At 34.9% G+C, this 21,895-nt stretch overlaps 1 long non-coding RNA gene across 1 annotated transcript in view; it reads right to left on the reverse strand.

The window, feature by feature from the left end:
• LOC140631003 (uncharacterized) overlaps positions 1–21,895 on the reverse strand; it is a 43,393-nt gene that overhangs the window by 146 nt on the left and 21,352 nt on the right. Inside the window, exon 3 of the long non-coding RNA XR_012028656.1 lies at positions 1–268. This exon is cut by the window's left edge and continues 146 nt beyond it. This is a non-coding gene — a long non-coding RNA (uncharacterized lncRNA). The remainder of the gene's footprint in view (positions 269–21,895) is intronic.

The following is a 21,895-nucleotide window of genomic DNA, read 5'->3' on the forward strand; positions in this document are numbered from 1 at the left end:
CCCTGGCCCTTATTTATAGAACACAAGGTGGCAGCGTGCTTAGCAAAATGCTATATTTCCCTGCCTTTCTTGTCAGTAATAGTGGTAATTTTACATCATCCTGGCCAGTGATGCATGATCAGAAGCTGTTGGGTGGCAGATGCAACTGGAATATGCCTTTACCTCTTGCCCTTTGCCCTTCCTCTTCTTGCCTGGAACACAGTTGAGTTGACGAGTGTGGAGCATCCTTCTTGAGTTACTGAGGTGACAAGCATGAGAAAGCCACATGCTGAGGAGACAGAACAGAAGGGTCTCAGGTCCTTGGGAGCATATTAGGTGCTGTGTCGCCCTGCATTGCCTCGAGGCTTCTTTTACCCAAGAAAACTAAATCTCCCATTTGTTCAGAAACTTGAGATTTGTTTAGTTGACCAAGCTACATAAAGCACAACATTTAGAAATCATGGTGGTAAATAATGTTTAAAACAATTAAAATGGGGACGCCTGGGTGGCTCAGCAGTTGAGCCTCTGCCTTGGGCCCAGGGCATGATCCTGGGAGTCCTGCATCAGACTGCCTGCGTAGAGCCCGCTTCTCCCTCTGCCTATGTCTCTGCCTCTCTCTCTGTCTCTGTGTCTCTCATGAATAAAGAAATAAAATCTTAAAAAAAATAATTAAAATGATTCAAAGCAGTTGCATCTAGGGGAAGGGAGAGTATGGTAGAAATTGGTATAGTTGATGCTATCGCTAGCTCGATTTGACTTTTTGGACAATGTGTATATATTTAATAAAATACATATTAATAAAGAAAAAGTGTTCCTCTGCATGGAACACTTTGGTAACTTTCCATTTTATTTGAAATAAAATCCAAACTTATGCAAAAGATTCTTCATGATATGGCTGGCCCTGGCCACCTTTGTGCCTTACCTTCCATCACACTCCTCCTTGGCTACTAACCCCCAGCCACAGGGTCTTTTTTAAACTTTGTAAATGCCTTTTTGGCAAATTTGCACTTAGTTTCCTCTGACTCAGTTACAGGCCCAGCAGGAAACAGATGACACACTCAAATTTGGTAATCCCAGTGGATTAATGGAGGGTGGGATTTTAGGAAACCAACAAGAGATGGTGTAGTACTCTGAGGCTCACAACAGCAGGGAGTCATCATCTCTAGTCCTGAAGGACCAAAAAAGAAGCTGTGCAAAGAAAGTCACCTGATAGAACCAAAAGGTATTTGGACATTGAGAGTGCAGGACTCACTGTTAATTAAAATGATTGGGTATAGTTGATACAGAAAAAAAAGCTACCTGTCTAATTGCACATTATGTTTTAAGCCTTGCTTACTTTATATAAAAGGCTCTACTCCTCTTGGCTAAGTCATTGGTGGTCATATGGGTCAGGCCCTCACAAGCCATGTGATGAGGCCTCATGCTTCTTGGTAGCCAGCATCCAGATACTGACAAAGTTGAACAGGCGTGTTTAGGTTCAGACCACATTCAGAGAGGACCTTCGAGGTGCCATTGCAAACTGGCCTGTGAAGATCACTCTAGGACAGCCTTGGTTCCTTGCCCTCCAGAGTCGACACTCCTTTGCTAGCATAGATGAAGAGGAGAGACAAGGACTCAGCCTCCCAGGAACAAAGTGAAGCTCAAGAGGTAAGTGCCAGTGTTATCTCACTTTTCCTGAGATGCTAACTTCAGGGCAGGGGAAGATATCTTGGCTCTCAGGAGATTCCTGCCATCTTACTTCCCTACATCCCAAGTGGTCCCTCCCTCCACCAGTATGTTTCCCCCTGCAATATGTGTCTTGAGGGTGGAGGATGGTAGGTCTATTGTGCATGATGACACTAGTGGTGGTGTCATATGGGTGAAAAGTCTGGGGCAGGGTGGATCAGCTAGTTTACTTTCGTGATGATTCCCTTTATTCTTAGCTTAGTCTCTGCTGATGAAACTGTCTGGATCCAGTGGCACTTCATGGTGTAAGAACATTATGAAGGTACTCCTGTGATTCAGAAAGGTAGGCATCTACTATCCACACCAAAACTGAAATGTCACCATACTGTGACATTGTATGTCCGTGGCTGAGCCTGTCCCTGTTAACCTTAATAACAGATTTGTATCTTTATTCATGTTACCACCAAATGCCCAATTCAGAATTGCCATTGTTAAAGTGCTAAAGCTTTTGATAAAACATATGCATCAGTTATTCCATTTTTACTTAAACCACTATTCCATAGGATGCTAAAACTCATTAAAAAAATATTCAACTTAAAAATATATGGCTAAGAAATTTCATTTTGGTTAAGAAATGGTTATAACTGTAAATTGGAAGAAGTAAATATTAATAAATATTTCACTATTTTAAGGTCCTAATAGAATAAAAGGACAATAATAGAGAAAAATAATTTTTAACAGTGAAATATGGTTATCTTTTTTGGAAAAATTTACTAATTTTTGAATAGGTGCTATTTAAACATGGTTCAAAGTTCAAAAGTTACAAAAGGGAAGGCAGTGTGAAAGAAACCTTTTTTTTTCCTTTTTAAATTTAAATTCCAGTTAACAAACAGTGTACTGTTAGTTTCAGGTGCAGAATTCAGTGATTCATCACTTGCATACATCACCCAGTGCTCATCACAAGTGCCCACCTCTCCCAAGTAACCCTCAGTGTGTTCTCTATAGTTAAGAGTCTGTTTTCTGGTTTGCCATTGCCTCCCTCCCCCCCATGTTCATCTATATTGTTTCATATGGATGAAATCATATGGTATTTGTCCTTCTCTGATTGACTTATTTTGCTTAGCATAATACTTTCTAGCTCTATCCATGTCATTGCAAAATGGCAAGATCTCATTCTTTTTTATGACTGAGGAATATTCCATATATATATAGATGGATATATATGGATATATATTCCATATATATAATATGACTAATATTCCATATATATGGAATATATATATTATATATATAATATATATATATATATATATACCATATCATTATCCATTTATCAGTAGATGAAAGTTTGGGCTCTTTCTATAATTTGGCTATTGTAGATAATGCTGCTATAAACTTTGGGGTTCATATATCCTTTTGAATCAGTATTTTTGATCCTTTGGTAAATACCTAGTAGTGCAATTGCTGGATCATAGGGTAGCTCTGTTTTTGACTTTTTTGAGGAATCTCCATATTGCTTTCCAGAGTAGCTCTACAAGTTTGCATTCCCACCAACAGTGTGGAGAGGATTCCCCTTTTACCACATCCTCTCCATCACCTGATATTTCCTGTGTTGTTGATTTTAGCTGTTCTGATAGGTGTGAGGTGTATCCAGCTGTGGTTTTGATTTGCATTTCCCTGATGGTGAATAATGTTGAGCATTTTTTCATGTGTCTGTTGGCCTTCTGTATATCTTTTTTAGAAAAATGTTTATTCACATCTTCTGTTCATTTTTAAACTGGATTGTTTGTGTTTTTTTGGGGGGGTATTTTATAAGTTCCTTATTAATTTTGGATACTAACCCTTTGCCAGATATGTCATGTGCAAATATCTTCTCCCATTCAGTAGCTTGCCTTTTAATTTTGTTGATTGTTTCCTTCACTGTGCAGAAGATTTTTATCTTGATGAAGTCCCAGTAATTTATTTTTGCTCTTGTTTCTTTTGCCTCAGGAGACATATCTAGTAAGAAGTTGCTATGGCTGAGGTCAAAGGGGTTGCTGCCTGTGTTCTCCTCTAGGATTTTTGATGGTTTCCTGTCTCACACTTAGGTCTTTTATCTATTTTGAATTTATTTTTGTGTATGGTGTAAGAAAGTAGTCCAGTCTTCTCAACAGCATTTGTTGAAGAGACTGTCCTTTTCCCATTGGATATTCTTTCCTGCTTTGTTGAAGATTAATTGATCATATAGGTTCATTTCTGGGTTTTCTATTCTGTTCCATTAATCTCTGTATCTATTTTTGTGCCAGTACCATACTGTTTTGATCACTACAGCTTTGTAAGATAATTTGAAGTCCGGAGTTGTGATGCCTCCCAGCTTTTCTTTTCAAGATTGCTTTGGCTATTTGTGGTCTTTTGTGGTTCCAAACAAGTTCTAGAATTGTTCTATCTCTGAAAAATGCTGTTAATATTTTGGTAGGGATTGCAGTAAGTATGTAGATTGCTTTGGGTAGTATAGACATTTTAGTAGTATTTGTTTTTCTGATACATGAGCACGGCATGTCTTTCCATTTCTTTGTGTTCTCTTCAATTTTTTTCATCACCTTTTTTATAGTTTTCAAAGTAGAGGTCTTTCACCTCTTTGGTTATTTTTGGTTTTTGCATGTATGTATTTTTGTATTTGTTTTGTGCTTAAAAATTTTTTAATTCCAGTACTGTTAACATACAGTGTTTTATTAGTTTCAGGTGTACAATATAGTGATTCAGTAATTCTATACATTAGTCAGTTCTCATCATGATAAGTGTACTGTTAATTCTCTTCACCAATTTCACCCATCCCGCTCACTTCCCCTCGATAACCATCAGTTTATTCTGTATAGTTAAGAATCTGTTTTTTAGGTTGCTCTTTTTTTGTTGTTGTTATTTTGTTTGGTTTCTTAAATTCCACATAAGATGAGATCATATGGGGCAGCCCCAGTGGCACAGCGGTTTGGCGCCGCCTGCAGCCTGGGGTGTGATCCTGGAGACCCGGGATGGAGTACTGCATGGAGCTTGCTTCTCCCTCTGCCTGTGTCTCTGCCTCTCTCTCTCTCTCTCTGTGTCTCTCGTGAATAAATAAATAAAATCTTAAAAAAAGAAAAGAAAAGATATTCTCTTTAAAAAAAAAGATGAGATCATATGTTGTCTTTTTCTGACTAATTTCACTTAGCATTATACCCTCTCGATCCTTCCATGTTGTTATAAATGGCAAGATTTCATTCTTTGTTATGGTTTAGTAATATTCCATTATATGTGTATGTACATATGTGTATGTAGGTGTATACACAGTGTATACACACTCCACATCTTTATCCATTCATCTATCAATGGATATGTGGGTTGCGTCCATAATTTGGCAATTGTAAATAATGCTGCAATAAATATAGTGTTGCATATATCTTTTTGAATTAGTATTTTTGTATTCTTTGCATAAATAACCAGTAGTGAAATTACAGAATATTATGGTGATTCTATTTTTAATTTTTTGATATACCTCCATACTGTTTTCCACAGTGGCTGCACCAGTTTGCATTCCCACCAACATTGCATGAAGGTTCTTTATTCTCTACATTTTTTCCTACATTTGTTAATTCCTGTCTTTTTGATTTTAGCCATTCTGACAAGTGTAAAGTGATATCTCACTGGGGTTTTGATTTGCATTTTCCTGATGAGTAGTGATGTTGAGCATCTATTTATGTCTGTTGGCTAGCTGTATGTCTTCTTTGGAGAAATATCTGTTTATGTCTCTTCATTTTTAATTGGGTTATTTGGGGTTTTCTTGTGGGGGGTATTGAGTTGTATAAGCTCTTTATATATTTTGGATATCAATCTCTTATCAGGTGTGCCATTTACAAATATATTCTCCCATTTTTTTTTTAAGATTTTATTTGAGAGAGAGAGAACAGAGGGAGAGGAAGAGAGATAAGCAGACTCCCTACTGAACAGGGATCCTGATGTGGGGCTCAGTATAGGCTCAATCCCAGGACACTGTGACCATGACCTGAGCCAAAGGCAGACGCTTAACCAACTGAGCTACCCAGGCACCCCATATTCTCCTACTCAATAGGTTGCCTTTTTGTCATGTCAATAATCTCCTTTGCTGTGCAAAGCTTTTTATTTTGGTAAAGTCCTATTGGTTTATTTTTGCCTTTGTTTCTCTTGCCTGAGGGGACATATTTAGAAAAATGTTGCTTAGGCTGATATCAAAGAGATTATTTTTCTGTGTTATTTTCTAGGATTTTATGGTTGCATATCTCACTTTTAGGTCTTTAATCTGTTTTATTTGTGTGTGTGTGTTTGTGTGTGTGTGTAAAGTATATGAAAATGGTCTAGTTTTCCCTACACAATTTATTGAAGAGACTGTCTTTTCCCCATTGTATATTCTTGCCTCCTTTGTTGTAGATTACTTGACCATATAAATGGTCAATGCTTATGCAAATAAGCATTGGTTTATTTCTGGGCTTTCTATTCTGTTCTATTGGTCTTTGTGTCTGTTTTTGTGCCAGTGCCATATTCTTTTGGTTATTACAGCTTTGTAGTAGATCTTTAAATCTGGAATTGTGATACTTCCAGCTTCATTCTTATTTCCAAAGATTGCTTTGGCTATTCAGCTTTTTTCATGATTCCATACAAATTTTAGGACTATTTATTCTTGTTCTCTGAAAAGTACTATTGGTATTTTGATAGGGATCACATTGAATTTAATAGATTTCTTTGGATAGTGTGGACATTTTAACAATATTCTTCCAATTCATGAGCATAGTATGTCTTTTCATTTGTTTGTATCATCTTCAGTTTCTTTCATCAGTGTTTTATAGTTTTCAGAGTATAGTCTTTCATCTCTTTGGTTAACTTTATGTCTAGTTATTTTATTCTTTTTGGTGAAATTATAAATGGAATTTTCTAAATTTCTCTTTCTGCTATTTTGTTATTAGTTTATTGCAGTTTTGTATCTTATAACTTTACTCAATTCACTTATTAGTTCTAATAGTTTTTGATGGCATCTTTAGAGTTTTCTCTATACAGTACCATGTCCTTTATAAATAGTGACATTTAAACTTCTTCCTTTCCACTTTGGATGCCTTTTATTTCTTTTTCTTGATTTATTGCAGATGCTAGACCTTCTAGAACTATGTTGAATAAAAGTGGTGAGAGTGGATGTCTTTGTATTTATTCTTCCTGATGTTATGGAAAAAGCTCTCAGTTTATCACCATTGAGTATGATGTTAGCTACAGGTTTGTCACATATGGCCTTTATTTGGTCCCATCATGCCCACTTTGTTGAGAGTTTTTATTCATGACTGGATATTGAATTTTGTCAAATGCTTTTTCTGCATCTATTGAGATGATTGTATGGTTTTTATCCTTTGTTTTGTTAATGTGGTTTATCACATGGATTGATTTGTGAATATTGAATCATCCTTGCATAACAATCCTCTCTTTCATTCCTGTCTTCCACCACAGAGTTTCCCTTTCTGAGTTAATCACTTATCTCTTTTCTAAATATCTCTAGAGAGATATTTTGAGAAAATATCTCTCTAGAGCCTTTATGTGTACACATGTGTATACACACATCACATGAATTTTTTACATAAATGATTGCATATTACATGCATTATTCTGTACTTTGTTTTTTATGCAATGATGTGTTTTGAATATCTTTTCATGCCAGTACATTTTGAGCTGCTTTTATTATCCATTAAGACAGAAACATATTATTCCATTGTATGACTGTATCATTGTTTGATCAGTCAGACCCCTATTAGTGGAGATAAAGTTTCCCAGTCTTCTACTAATACAGTGTTGAAATGAATAATTTCATACATATATTCTGGGAATGGAATTACTGGGTTGAATTTTAAAAATATTTGCATATGTATGTTCTTAAAAATGGAAAGGTTTGTGTTTTTGTGCTAGTGATTGTCTTTAACATAAATTTATAATACATTTATATAAAATATTTTATCTATCTTTCATCAGCAATATGTATTGACTTCTTACCATAGGCAGTCATCAAAATGATTTATTTATGCTTCCTTGCTGCAGTTTCTTCATCTCCAGTACTATATTTTTGCTCATTCAATTATTTGCCTTTATGTTTACTTTTATTTACTTAAAAATGTATGTTTTTAAGAAATAATATATATATTATAGTTAATTATATTATTATATATAGTGCATATAGTCTATATGATATAGTATATATGTGGTATGTAGTATACATATGTAGATTATAGTGTATAGTCTAATATATATACTATATGGTATATATTATTACTGTATTATAGTATATACTAGATATTATAGTATATAATATGTACTATATCATATTTAACCTAGAAATTCTATAATAAATATAGCTTAATAATAGTATATATTAGTTATGTATATAACTTGTTAAAGTATTTACATTCTGTTTTCCAATCATAATCTCCATAGTTTTGTTTTGTTTTTGGCTAGTAGTATAGTTATTTGGATTTGGTAATTGTCATCATTTTGTTTGTAAGAGTTCTTACTTTTTATCTCTTGTTGAGCTGCAGTTGGCCTTCTACAGTTTTAAAAGAAGGGCTCATAGAGACTATATCCCCTGAGTTTGTTGTAATAATTGGATTTTTAAAAAACAGTGGAATCTATAAATAATCTGATATTTATTTGATATGTGGTATAAGGTGAGAATACAAATTAACTTGTAACCTTCAGCAATGTGTGATAGCTAGTGAAACAATTTTGATTTTACTCTTTTATCCTTTGGGAAGATGGAACTGAGACTTAAGAATTAACAAATTAGAATTAATATATATTTTCCTTTGAGGAAACAGACTTCAAACGGGAAAACAAACAAACAAACATGTGTTCCATGAATCTGAGGGTTAAGGGGATAAAACAGTTCAAGTAATTTACCACAGAACCTGTGTTGAGAAGAAAAGGAAATTGGGGCTAGCAGGGGTCCTATAAGTTGAAAGGAAATGGAGGAGTCCAGGAAATAATAATAAGGACATAAAAGATTTTCAGTACATTTATGTTTAGTGAATTAGTGAATTCAAGGTTTTTGGGAGATGTAATGGGAATGAGAAAATAAGAAATATAGAAGAGTAAGAATCTGTGGTTTGAAAGTGTGAGGAAGTATGAGGTGACATTTGGTAGATGACACGGTTCAAGATGTGGCCATCGAAGTAGGCTGTCAAAATATATGAGGTGTCAAGGTCACTGATATTTAGAGAGACAAATCGCCAGAAGGCTCAAAGTTTGAATTGGTTTGGATGTGAGATCTCAGGTCTTTCAGGGCAGTGGAAGGATTTTTGGGAGAAAATAAAGACAGTCCGCTGCCTAATTGTTCGTGAATATGATAGGGAAATAGTCAACTCTGAGGTAGGTCCTATCTTATATTCATTCTGTATATTAGAAATGAAGCAGGGAGATATTAAGTAATTTGCCTATGGCATAAAATTAATGACTACGAGAGTGATGATGCAAATATAGGCAATCTGGCTCTCAAGCCTGTGATCTAACCACTGTGCAGCCCGTCCTCTGTGTGTGTGTGTGTGTGTGGGATCGGGTGTTACAACTTTATGTGCATACAACCCTAGGGGTTGGTGCTGAAACTGAGCAGCATGAAACTCCTAGATTTTGTCACATCCACCAGAGCTGTGGGGCCCTGGAGCTCTATTTTGTATGTATATTTTAGAAAAGACTTTTTCATTCTGTAGTTACCCTCTCACAGCTGGGTCACAAGGGGGAAGAGACTGACATTTACAGAAACTCTTAGGCACTTCAGAAACCATGACATCTCTTTAAAATGTATTGAACAATATATCCATTTGTATAACAAACATTTTAGAGTCTCTTTTGTACTAGGTATATAGTACAGGGTATTCAACATAAGTTCTGTACTCAAGAGTAATTTAAAATTTATTGGGGACACAAGGCAAAGTTGGTTTAACTTTCTATCTCCTTTACTCTGGTCTCCCAGGCTACCAAATCATGGGTAAATTGAGAGAATGTTAAGTCTGTTCTAATTTTTAAAAAGCCCATAGTACATCACGTGGCAACTAAATGCTATGTTCTTAGTCTGACCTAGGATAGATGGACTCCTGAGAGAGGTTATATTGAATAAATGGAGAAACAGAACCTTTTTTGTTGTTGTTGTTTTTTCAGTCTTTGTGGAATCCTTTCAATTGTAAAAATCATCCATACACTTAGCCCTAACATAAGTACCAGTGATGTTTTATGAATCATCTTATTTGAAAACAAGAAAGCGAATGAGAGGGATAGCTCACTAAATCACATGAAAGATTAACCCTTTTGTCCATGCTGTTCCTTCTGGAATGCTTTCCCTCTATGTTGCTTTCCTTACACCTCCTCTTTTGCATTCCTGAATCCTACTCTTCTAGTCTTAATTTAGATATCTCTTCCTCTAGGAAGATTTCTCTGAACTCTCAACTCTGGATCATATGACACCCACCCCCATCACGCTTTGTAGCAGGTATCCCACAATATTGTGATAGCCTGATACTGGTATTCACTCTAGACAGTCCCTTATGTGAGGAAAGGGACCACAGCCATTTAATGTTTTATCTCCATCTTAAGGTCTGCCATATAATAGCTGTTGAGTAAAAACAGTGTGCATTGGGACACCTGGGTGGCTCAGTGGTTAATGCCTTTGGCTCAGGGTGTGATCCTGGGGGCGTGGGATGAGTCCCACATCGGGTTCCCCACAGGGAGCCTGCTTCTCCCTCTGCCTATGTCTCTGCCTCTCTCTCTGTGTCTCTCATGAATAAATAAATAAAATCTTAAAAAACAAAACAGTGTGCGTTGAATGAGTGATACTCAGTACAGAGCCTTGTTCTTCCTACAGTTGCTTCATTATCTTCTCTGTTGCAATCATTTGGGTTCTCAGTATATATCATTAGCATAGTCAAAAAAGAGGGAAATGAAAAACAAGGTGATGAGTGACTGCATGTGAATTTTTTTAAGACCTAGGCTTCCTCCTGCTTAGATTATTTCTCCATTCCCTGCATTACAATGTCTGCTCCAAATCTCTCCACCTTCACCCATTTGAAAAGTAGGCATAAACGAGTGTCAGCGGTGATTCTGATTGTAAACACACCGTTTTGGCCCATCACCCTTCTTCTTCATGGATGATCGTGGTGCTTTTTCTGTTCTATCTTGTTATCTCTTCCTCTCAGCTTACAGAGATTATATTCATTTGATTTTTAAAACGTGCTGTGTCTCTTTTCTGTGTACCTTACCACTTATGTTCTGTTTTACAACATGTTCTGAAGGTATAGATATGCAGCATCATTTATTTGGGAAATACTGATTGGATGCGATGATGCACATGGCCCTCTTTAAAGAACTAGAGATGAATAAAACCATTCCAAGGACAGCCCTGCAGTCGTGACTGTGCGTCTCTGTGGAGGGTGCTTTCTGTACTCTCAGGAGATGGAGGAGGACAGAGGAACCAGGGGCTGAGGAGTGGAAAGCAGAGTAAAAGGAGTCATGGGGAGGAAAGGAGTTGGTAACTAAAGTGGCATGCAGGGCCACTTAGGAGACTTTAAATAATACCATGTCCTGACCAAGGTCTCAGCTGCACCCCTGGTGGCTCACCTCCTGCAACTTTGCCTCTGCTAGTGCTTGTCTTTGTCACAGCCACACAAGTGCCAGGAGGAGACACAGATTGTGGACTAAGGTGACGTTCACATATGTATAGGTCCCTGGAAGCTTTGGACCTTCTGAGAGGCCACATGGGCTCTGCTAGTATGCAGTGATGGAACTCAAGCATTCCTACCTTGTGCTTATAAACCTTTAGGGTGAGTGGAGCTCTCAGCTATGTGGTGTTCATCTTCACATTGGTACCTCTTCCTGACCAAGTGCTGCAATAAACACGACTGAGGCTTCAAGACCACGAGCAAGTGGCAACAATATCTGTGCTCCACAACATCAGCCTTGCCTCTCCAAAGTCTGCTGAGAGCTACAGAAAATCTTAGGACTAGCTCAGCACATTCAGCCCTATTGCAGTGGAGCCCTTGTTCTACGTTTTATACATCGAGGCTGTAAAAACAATGAAGACCCCTATCTTTAAAGAAGATGCTGCCAGCTATCAACCTCAGATGAAGATGAAAAATTAAACCTTGACCCAAAGAGGAATGTTTTTATTACATATAAAGGTAACTTGTTTTTATAAATGGGATTTTTGCATGTTTTTTTTTTGGAAGATCTTGTGGGCATATTTTGGAATTAAAATTTTAATTGTTGGAAATAGAATAGGGGGGTATTGAAGAAACATGAAACTATCACCTTGCTCTGAGGGATCTTTTGCTCTGTATTGATGCCTTTGTATGTCAAAATGACTCATCCAGGGGAGGGCTTTTAGTTAAGAGAAAGTATTTTGGGTAAAAAGAAAAAGGAAGCTTATAATTCAATGTTTGCAAATTTACTTACCTTAGCTCCTATATGTCAAATATAAGCTAATACTCACTTGTATTGGAAATAAAGACTAGAATTAATTTCTTAACATTTTCAACATTTACACATCATTTTGAAGAATGATTTCTCCAGTTCATTCCACACATTGTGATGGCTTTTACAATCTGTTTAGAGATGAAACCACTCTTCAGGGATGAACTGAACTTACAAACCAGAACTGCAAGACCCCACGAACAAAACCAAAATATTTAAGCATAATGTGACCAAGGTTGCAGACAAGGTGACAGGATTGATCTACTAATCTTGAAAGCACAGCCCACATACATTTTCTGAGTCTTTTAAATGACAAGTATTAATTTCAATATGTATTTTTAAAATTATATATATTTTTCTGAAAATACTTTACGCAGAAACTTTCTTTTCCCACAACTTGTTATTCTATTAAAAGGCTTGTGTGAAGCTTGGGATTTTTCCCTAGCTCTGTTTATCCTTAGAATAGATTCCACTATGGAAGTATAGTCAAAATGCCATGTCTTTTTTTTTTATTTCTTTTATTATTTTTTTTATTTATGATAGTCACACAGAGAGAGAGAGAGAGGGAGAGACACAGGCAGAGGGAGAAGCAGGCTCCATGCACTGGGAGCCCGACGTGGGATTCGATCCCGGGTCTCCAGGATCGCGCCCTGGGCCAAAGGCAGGAGCCAAACCGCTGCGCCACCCAGGGATTGCTTTTTTTTTTTTTAATTTTTAAAATTTTTTAATTTTTAATTTTAATTTTTATTTTTTTTTAAAATGCCATGTCTTTAAGTCTCTCTAAAACACAGAAAAATATTGGCTTATGTCATTAATTTAATTTACAGTTAGGTTTATTTTTTCATTTTTAGAAACTGCTTTTTTAATTTAAAAATTTTAATATGTAAATCATGTATGTGGTTCCAAAATGGTGTAAAATGGCAGAAGAGAAGTATCATTTCCATCCATGTCACTTCTACTCTGAATTTTATAAGCCTTTATAGATAGCTTTTTTATTAATCTTTTATTTGTATTCCAGTGTTTTTTTTAATTGTTGTTGCAAGTATAAGCAAATACATTTATATATGTCCTTTCCTTTTTATTATCTGGGAGGTTGCCTACTGTATACTGGAACTTGCTTTTCTCCTTTAACATATCCTGGAGACTGTAGCATCCCAGTTTCTAGGCGCCCTCCCATTCCTTTTTATGGCTATGTTGTATTTTCTTGAGAAGGTGTATCATAATTTGTTTCATTTGTCCTTTATCGGTGCAGAGTTGGTTTGTTTTCTAGTCTTTTGCTATTACAAATAGCAAAAAAATTTGTGTGAAATGAATGTGCCAATGAATGCTTTTATGCATAGTCACTTCATATTTTTTTCTAATGTCTTTGAGAATGCTGGGTCAAAATGTAAATACATATGCCATTTTCCTAAATATTGTCAAACTTTTCTCCACAGGGGCAATGCCATTTTGGATTCCCATGAGCAATGTTTGAGAATGTCCATTTCTCCAGAGCCTCATCAATATTGTATGTTTTCAGTCTTTGGGATTTTTGCTAACTTGATACATAAGAAATGGTCTCTCAGTGTTGTTCAAATATGTATTTCTCATTCTGTGTTTGAGGCCCATCTTCATTTTTTCTATTAAATTGCCTACTCACAACTTTTGCTAATTTTTCTATCTATGCCTTTTTCTTTTCAATTTTTAAGAGCCATCTATACAATAGACATATTAATTTATTGTCTAGGATGCAAGTTGCAAGTGTTTTTTTCTCTGTAGCTTATCTTTTGACTTTGCTTATAGTTTTTTTGGGGGGCATGTGTTTTATTTTTCACAAATGTCTGACTTGTAAATCTAGATTTTAAGTTATCAGTCTGGATGCAGAGAAAAGAGAACTCTTTATTCAGTGTATTACAAATGTCTTTTTCACAGTTCTTTTTTTTTTTTCACGTTCTTAATGGTATCTTTTTATAAGCAGTTCCTGATTTTAATGTGCAAAAAATTACCAGTATTTTTCCTTACAATTAGTGCCTTTAGAATTCAGTCTAAGAAAACATGTTCTACCTTGAAGTCACAAAGATTTTTTTGTATTATCTTCAACAGTCCAAGAGCTATTTATTATTGTGCCAATCAAACTATAATCTGAGAACCTGTGGTAGTTCTAAACTGTTTTTTAGTGGTTCATGATCAGTATAGAAATTGAGAGTAAGCGTTCAGAAACTTTTGTGGGAATGTAATATTATCGTGGCATGCCAGTGTGTAATGAGCAAATTCATCTTTTGAGGGTCCTCAAAAGTGTTTTCAAACTCATGTGATGAGTCAGGTTTCATAAACTGTGTACTAGTTGTGCACAGTAGGACCAAGCATGAATGCTTGAAAGTGTAGATATTTTTTTTAAAAGTGTCTCTTAACTGCAGATGGTGTGAGATGTACTCTTTGAGAAGCTTTATTGCTTTGCTTTTCATATTTAAGTCTATGATTTCCCAGGACTGGTATGTGTGTTTGTGGTGTAATATAGGGTTCCAATTTCATTTTTCTCCCCATGGATATCCTGTTTTCCCAGAACTATTTAGTGAAAAGGCTGTTCTTCCCTCTCTGCTCAGCAGTGATTTATTTGCCATGAAACAAGAGTTCTGTTCTCTATATTCTATTTCACTGGTCTTTTGTTTCTCTTTGCATCAGTACCACATTGTCATAATTCTATGTATAGCTTTAAAGTAAGTCTTGATATCCGGAAAAATAAGTTCTGCAGCCTTCTATTTTAGAAGTGTTTTGATCCTTTTTTGTCCTTTTCGTTTCCTTAGAGATTTTATATTTCAAATTACACCCTGCTTCCCTGCCACGCACACAACCTGTTCAGATTTTGTTTGGAGCTGTGTTGAATCTATAGGTCTGTTTAGTCTTTCAGCATGTGATTAGATTGTACAGGTGTGTTTTGCCCATAACTGTATTTATTCCTGAGCATTGGGTTACCCGATGTTTTTGATAGTTCACTGAATGCACATTTCTAAATATACTGTATTTTTTATAATACTAAAGATTTTATTTATTTATTTATTTAAAATTTTAAAAAAAATTTTATTTATTTATGATAGTCATACAGAGAGAGAGAGAGGCAGAGACATAGGCAGAGGGAGAAGCAGGCTCCATGCACTGGGAGCCCGATGTGGGATTTGATCACGGGTCTCGAGGATCGCGCCCTGGGCCATAAGGCAGGCGCCAAACCGCTATGCCACCCAGGGATCCCAATACTAAAGATTTTAAAAGATACTTTATAATAGGTCAAAAAGTAGCAAATTTCTGGAATTAAATATAATAAAACATGTTCACATTCTCTATGCAGAGATATCATGCAATTTTGATATATTGTCTATCTATTGCTGCTCTAAGAAAAACTATTAATTTTAATATGTTAAGCTGTGTCATGTTACCTTCTAAATTTTTATATTTAGCTTCTTAGTTTTTTTGTGAGTGAGCAAAAAACCAGAGATGGTTACTTTTGTTCCTTTCTTTTTAAACATTTTAAAATTATTATTTATTATTATTATTATTATTATTATTATTATTATTATTATTATTTCTGTTCCTTTCTGACATGTACTGCCAATGCATTGTTGAGTAAAAGTTATTCATGTTTTCCTCCTGATATTAGCAAGAAAAGTTTGTTATATTTCATTCACTTGTTGATTTTTATTGTAGTTTTCTAGTAGTTAAACTTAAGTTATAAGAATTTTCTTCTGTTTCTCTAGTTTTTCCCTCAGCCTCTCAGGAATTTGTGTTCATTTTTACCAAGTTTTTTACTTTCTTTTTTTATTGAAATATAATTAACATACAATGTTTTATTAGTTTCAGATATACAATATAATGATTCAGCAATTCTATACATAACTCAGTGCTCATCAGGGTAGGTGTACTCTTAATCCCCTTCACCTATTTCACCTATCTCCCCACCCATCTTCCGTCTGATGACCTACAGTTTGTACTCTATACTGGAGTCTGTTTATTTCATTTGCCTCTTTTTTTTCGTGTTCATTTGTTTTGTTTCTTAAATTCCAAAATAAGTGAAATCCTGTGGTTTTTGTCTTTCACTGACTTATTTTACTTAGCATTATATCTTCTAGGTCCATCCATTTTGTTACAAATATCTCATTATTCTTTATGGCTGAGTGGCATTCTATTACATATATATATGTAATAGATATATTCATATGTGTATGAATATATATATGAATATGTGTATATATATCAATGTATATATATGTATTCATCCATGGATGGACACCTGGGCTGCTTCCATGTCTTGGCTATTTAAATAGTGCTACAGTAAATATAGGGGTGCATATATCTTTTTGGATTAGTGTTTTCATTTTCTTTGGGTAAAGACCCCATAGTGGAAATGTTGGATCATAAAATAATTCTATTTTTAATTTTTTAAAAGATTTTATTTATTTATTAATGAGAGATACAAAGAGAGAGAGGAGAAACAGGCTTCATGCAGGGAGCCTGATGTGGGACTCAATCCTGGGTCTCCAGGATCAGGCTCTGGGCTGAAGGCAGCGCTAAACCGCTAAACCGCTGAGCCACCAGGGGCCACCCCTATTTTTAATTTTTAAAGGAACCTCCATAGTGGCCACACAAGTTTGCATTTCCACTAAGAGTACATGGTGGTTCCTTTTTCTCCATATCCTTGCCAACACATATTGTTTCTTACGGTTTTGATTTTAGCCAATTTTGACTGGTGTGAGGTGATATCTCACTGTGGTTTGATTTGCATTTCCCTGATGATTAGTGATGTTAAGCATTTTTTTCACATGTCTTTTGGTCATCTGTATGTCTTCTCTGAAGAAAAATCTGTTGATATCTTCTGCCCATTTTTTAATTGTAATTTTTTTTTTTTGGTGTTGAGCTGTACATTTGGATATTAACCCCTTACTGGATATATCATGTAAATAAGTTCTCCCATACAGTAGGCTACCTTTTCATTTTGTTGATGGTTTCCTTTGCTGTGCCAAAGCTTTTTGTTTTGTTGTAATCCAATAGTTTATTTTTGCTTTTGCTTCCCTTGCTTCAGGAGACGTATCTAGAAAAATGTTGCTATAGCCAATGTCAGAGAAATTACTCGCTTGTGCTCTCTTCTAGGATTTTTATGGTTTCAAACCTCACATTTAAGTCTTAATCCATATTGTTTATTTTTGGGTATGGTGTAAGAAAGTGGTCCAGTTTTATTCCTTTCTATGTAGCTGTCTGATTTTCCCAGCACCATTTAATGAAGAGACTGTCTTTTCCCCCATTGCATATTCTTGTCTCTTTTGTCATAGATTAACTGACCATGTAATTGTGGGTTTATTTCTGGGCTCTCTATTCTGTTCCATTGATCTGTATATCTATTTTTGTGCCAGTACCTTACTGTTTTGATTACTACAGCATTGTAATATGGCTATGAAGCCTAGAATTGTGATATCTCCAGTTTTGTTCTTATTTTTCAAGATTGCTTTGGCTCTTTGGTGTCTTATTTGGTTCCAATACAAATTTTAGGATTATTTGTTCTAGTTCTGTGAAAAATGCTGTTGATATTTTTTAGGGATTGCATTAAATCTGTAGATGCTTTGGATAGTAGAGACATTTTAACATTTGTTCTCCCAATCCATGAGTATGGTACGTTTTTCCATTTGTTTTGTGTCCTCTTCAATTTCTTTCATCATTGTTCTGTGGTTTTCAGAGTATGGGTCTTTCACCTGCTTGGTTAAGTTTATTTCTGGATTTTTTTTTGTTGGCATAATTATAAGTGGGATTGTTTCTGTTAATTTCTCTTTCTGCTACTTCATTTTTACTGTATAAAAATGTAACATATTTCTGTGTCTTGATTTTGTATCCTGTGATCCTGCTGAATTCATTTATCAGTCCTATTAGTTTTTTTGGTGGAATCTTTAGGGTTTTCTATATATGGTATCTTGTCATGATTAAGTTTTACTCTTTCCTTACCAGTTTGGATACCTTTTATTTCTTTTTCTTGTCTGATTGCTGTGGCTAGGACTTCCAGTACTATGTTGAATAAAGGTGGTACAAGTAGACATCTTTATCTTATTCCTGACTTTAGAGAAAAAGGTCTGTTTTTTACTATTGAGGATGACGTTAGCTGTGGGTTTTTCATATATGGTTTTTATTATGTTGAAGTATATTCTCTCTAAATCTACTTTATTGAGGGTTTTTATCATGAAAGGATGTTGAATTTTGTCAGATGCTTTTTTCTGCATCTATTAAGATGATCAATTATGTGATCTTTATCCTTTTGTTGTTGTTGTATTATCTCATTGATTTGTGCATATTGAACCATTGTTGCAACCCAGGAATAAATCATACTTGATTGTGGTGAATGATTTTTTAAAATGTATTGTTGGATTTGACTTGCTAATATTTTGTTGAGGATTTTTACATCTATGTTTATCAGAGATGTCAGCCTGTAAATTTTTTTTTTTTTGTAGTATCTTTATCTGGTTTTAGTATTGGGATAATATTAGCCTCATAGAATGAATTTGGAAGCTTTCCTTACTCTTCTCTTTTTTGGAATAGTTTGAGAAGAATAGATGTTAACTTTTCTTTACATGTTTGGTAGAATTTACCTGTGAAGCTATCTGTTCCTGGACTTTTGTTTGGTGGGAGTTTTTTGATTATTGATTCAATTTCATTGCTGATAATTGGTGTGTTTAAGTTTTCCATTTCTTTGTGATTCAGTTTTGGGAGGCTATATGGGAGAAATTATTTATTTCTTTTAGGTCATCCAATTTGTTGGCATATAGTTTTTCATAATCACTGGTGATCCTTTGGATTTCTGTGATGTTGGTTATTACTCCTCTTTGATTTGCGATTTTGAGTCCTCTTTCCTTTTCTTTGTCTCTCTCTTTTTTTAAAAAATCGATTTGAGACAGAAAGAGAGAAGCACAAGTTGGGGGGAGGGACAGAGAAAGAGGGAGAAGCAGACTCCCCACTGAGCAGGAAGCCCAACCAGAGCTTGATCCCAGGACTCTGAGATCATGACCCGAGTTGAAGGCAGATGCTTAAACAACGGAGCCACCCAAGTGCTGCCCCCCTCCAACTCCTTTTTTGAGAAGTCTGGCTACAGGTTTATTAATTTTATCTTTTCAAAGAGCAAGCTCCTGGTTTCTTTGATGTGTTCTATTTTTGTTGTTTCTATTTCATTTATTTCTGCTTTAATATTTACTATTTCCTAGTTTTGCTTCTTCTCTTTCTAGCTCCTTTAGGTATAAGGATAGGTTCTTTGAGATTTTTCTTTTTGAGGTAGGCCTGTATTGCTATAATATTCCCTCAGAACAACTTGCTGCATCCAAAGATTTGCACCATTGTCTTTTTATGTTCATTTATCTCTGTGTATTTTTAAGTTTTCTCTTTGACTTCTTGGTTAACTCCTTTTTATTTTATTTGCTTATTTTTTAGTTGTTTCTTACACACTTTAATTTAAATTCCAGTTAGTTAGCATATAGTTAATATTAGTTTCTGATGTAGAATTTAGTGATTCAACACGTATATACAACATTTGGCGCTCCTCACAAGTACCCGCCTTAATCCCCATTACCTATTTAACCCGTCCCCTCCACCGACCTCCCCTTTAGTAACTATCAGTTTGTTTGCTATAGTTCAGAGTCTGTTTCTTGGTTTTCCTCTCTTTCTTCTTTCCTATGTTCATTTTTTTTGTTTCTTAACTTCCACATTATGAGTGAAATCATATGGTATTTATCTTTCTCTGACTGACTTATTTCACTTAGTATAATACTCTCTAGCTTCATCCATGTTCTTGCTAAGAGCAAGATTTCATGCTTTTTTATGGCTGAGTAATATCCAAATTTATATTGGATATAAATATATTTATATATTTGGAGGTCATCCAATTTGTTGGCATATATAAATTCAAATTTATATTGGATATTACTCAGCCATAAAAAATATGAAAATGTGGGGTGTGTGTGTGTGTGTGTGTATATATATATATATAGTTATATAGTTATAGTTATAGTTATAGTTATATAGTTATACATGCCTCACATCTTCTTTATCCACTCATCAGTTGATACGCATTTGGGCTTTTTCCATAATTTGGCTATTGTTGATAATGCTGCTATAGCATCAGGGTACATGTATTCCTTTGAAATAGTATTTTTTATCTTTGACCTATTGATTGTTTAGTAGCATGTTATTTAACCTCCACGTATATGTATTATTTCCAGAATTTTCCTTGCAATTTATTTCTAGGTTCATACCATTGCAGTTGGAATATATGCATGATAAGATTCCAGTCTTTTAAGATTTGCTGAGATTTGTTTTTTTGCCAACATGTGAACTATTCTGGAGAATGTTCCATGTGTACTTGAAAAGAATATGTATTCTGCTGTTTTTGGATGGAATGTTCTGAATATAATTGTTAGATCCATCTGGTCCAATGTATCATACAAAGCCAATGTTTCCTTGTTGATTTTCTGTTTGGATGATCTATCCATTGATATATGTGGGGTGTTAAATTCCCCTACTATTAATGTATTACTACCAGTTTCTTTGCTTGTTAATAGCTGCTTTGTTAATTTAGGTGCTCCCATGTTACATAGATAAATATTTACAATTGTTATATCTTCTTGTTGGCTTGTTCTGATGTAGTATCTTTCTTTGCTTCTTAGTATAGTCTTTGTTTTAAAGTCTATTTTGTCCAATATAAGTATTGTTACTCCAGCTTTCTTTTCACTTCCACTTGTATGATAAATGTTTTTCATACTTTCACTTCTGATCTGCATATGTCTTTAGGTCTGAAACAAAGCCCTTGTAGGAAGCATGTAGATGAGTCTTGTTTTTTTTTTTTTTTTTTTTAATTAAGTCACCCTGTGTCTTTTCATTGGGGCATATAATCCATTTACATTTAAAATAATTGTTGTTAAGCATGTATTTATTGCCATTTTCTTGTTTTACGGCTGTTTTTGTACTTTTTCTTCTCTTCCTCTCTTCTCTTGTGGTTTGATGGTTTTTGTTAGTGACATTTTTTCTTTTTCTTTTTTGCATATCTATTACAGCTTCTTGATTTATGGTTACCACTAGGTTTATAGATGATATCTTGTGCATATAGCAGTCTGTGTGAGGATGATGGTCACTTATGTTTGAATCCATTCTAAAAACACTAAATATTTACTCCACCGAATATTTACTCCACCGTTTTTTAGGTATATGTCATTATACCTTACATGCATTTATTTTGTGAATCCAATGATTGACTTTTATATTGACTTTTTTTCAATTGTACTGTTTTTGTGTCTTAACCTCCATACTGGTTTTATAAATGATTAATCTACTACCTTTTGTGTTCATACATAGCTGTGAATTTTTTCCCTTTCCTACTTTTTTCTTTCTTTCTTTTCTTTTCTTTTTTCTTTTTCTTTTTCTTTTTTCTTTTCTTTTCTTTTCTTTTCTTTTTTTTTTTTTTTTACTGCTGCTTGTGGTATTTTCTTTCCACTCAAAGAATCTCCTTTTAACATTTTGTAATGTTTAGTGGTGATGAATTCCTTTAAGTTTTGTTTGGGAATCTTTTTATCTCTAATTCTATTCTGAATGATAGACTTATTGGATAGAGTACTCTTGGTTGCAGGTCTTTTCCTTTTAGCACTTTGACTGTATCACACCACTCCCTTCTGGCCTGCAAAGTTCTGCTGAAAGATCATCTGATAACCTCATGAGGTTTCCCTTATATGTAACTCTTCTCTTGCTGCTTTAAAAATTCTCTCTTTATCACTACTTTTTGCCATTT

The sequence above is a fragment of the Canis lupus genome, chromosome 3 (genome assembly GCF_048164855.1).
Source record: "Canis lupus baileyi chromosome 3, mCanLup2.hap1, whole genome shotgun sequence".
In the NCBI taxonomy this organism is placed as follows: domain Eukaryota; kingdom Metazoa; phylum Chordata; class Mammalia; order Carnivora; family Canidae; genus Canis; species Canis lupus.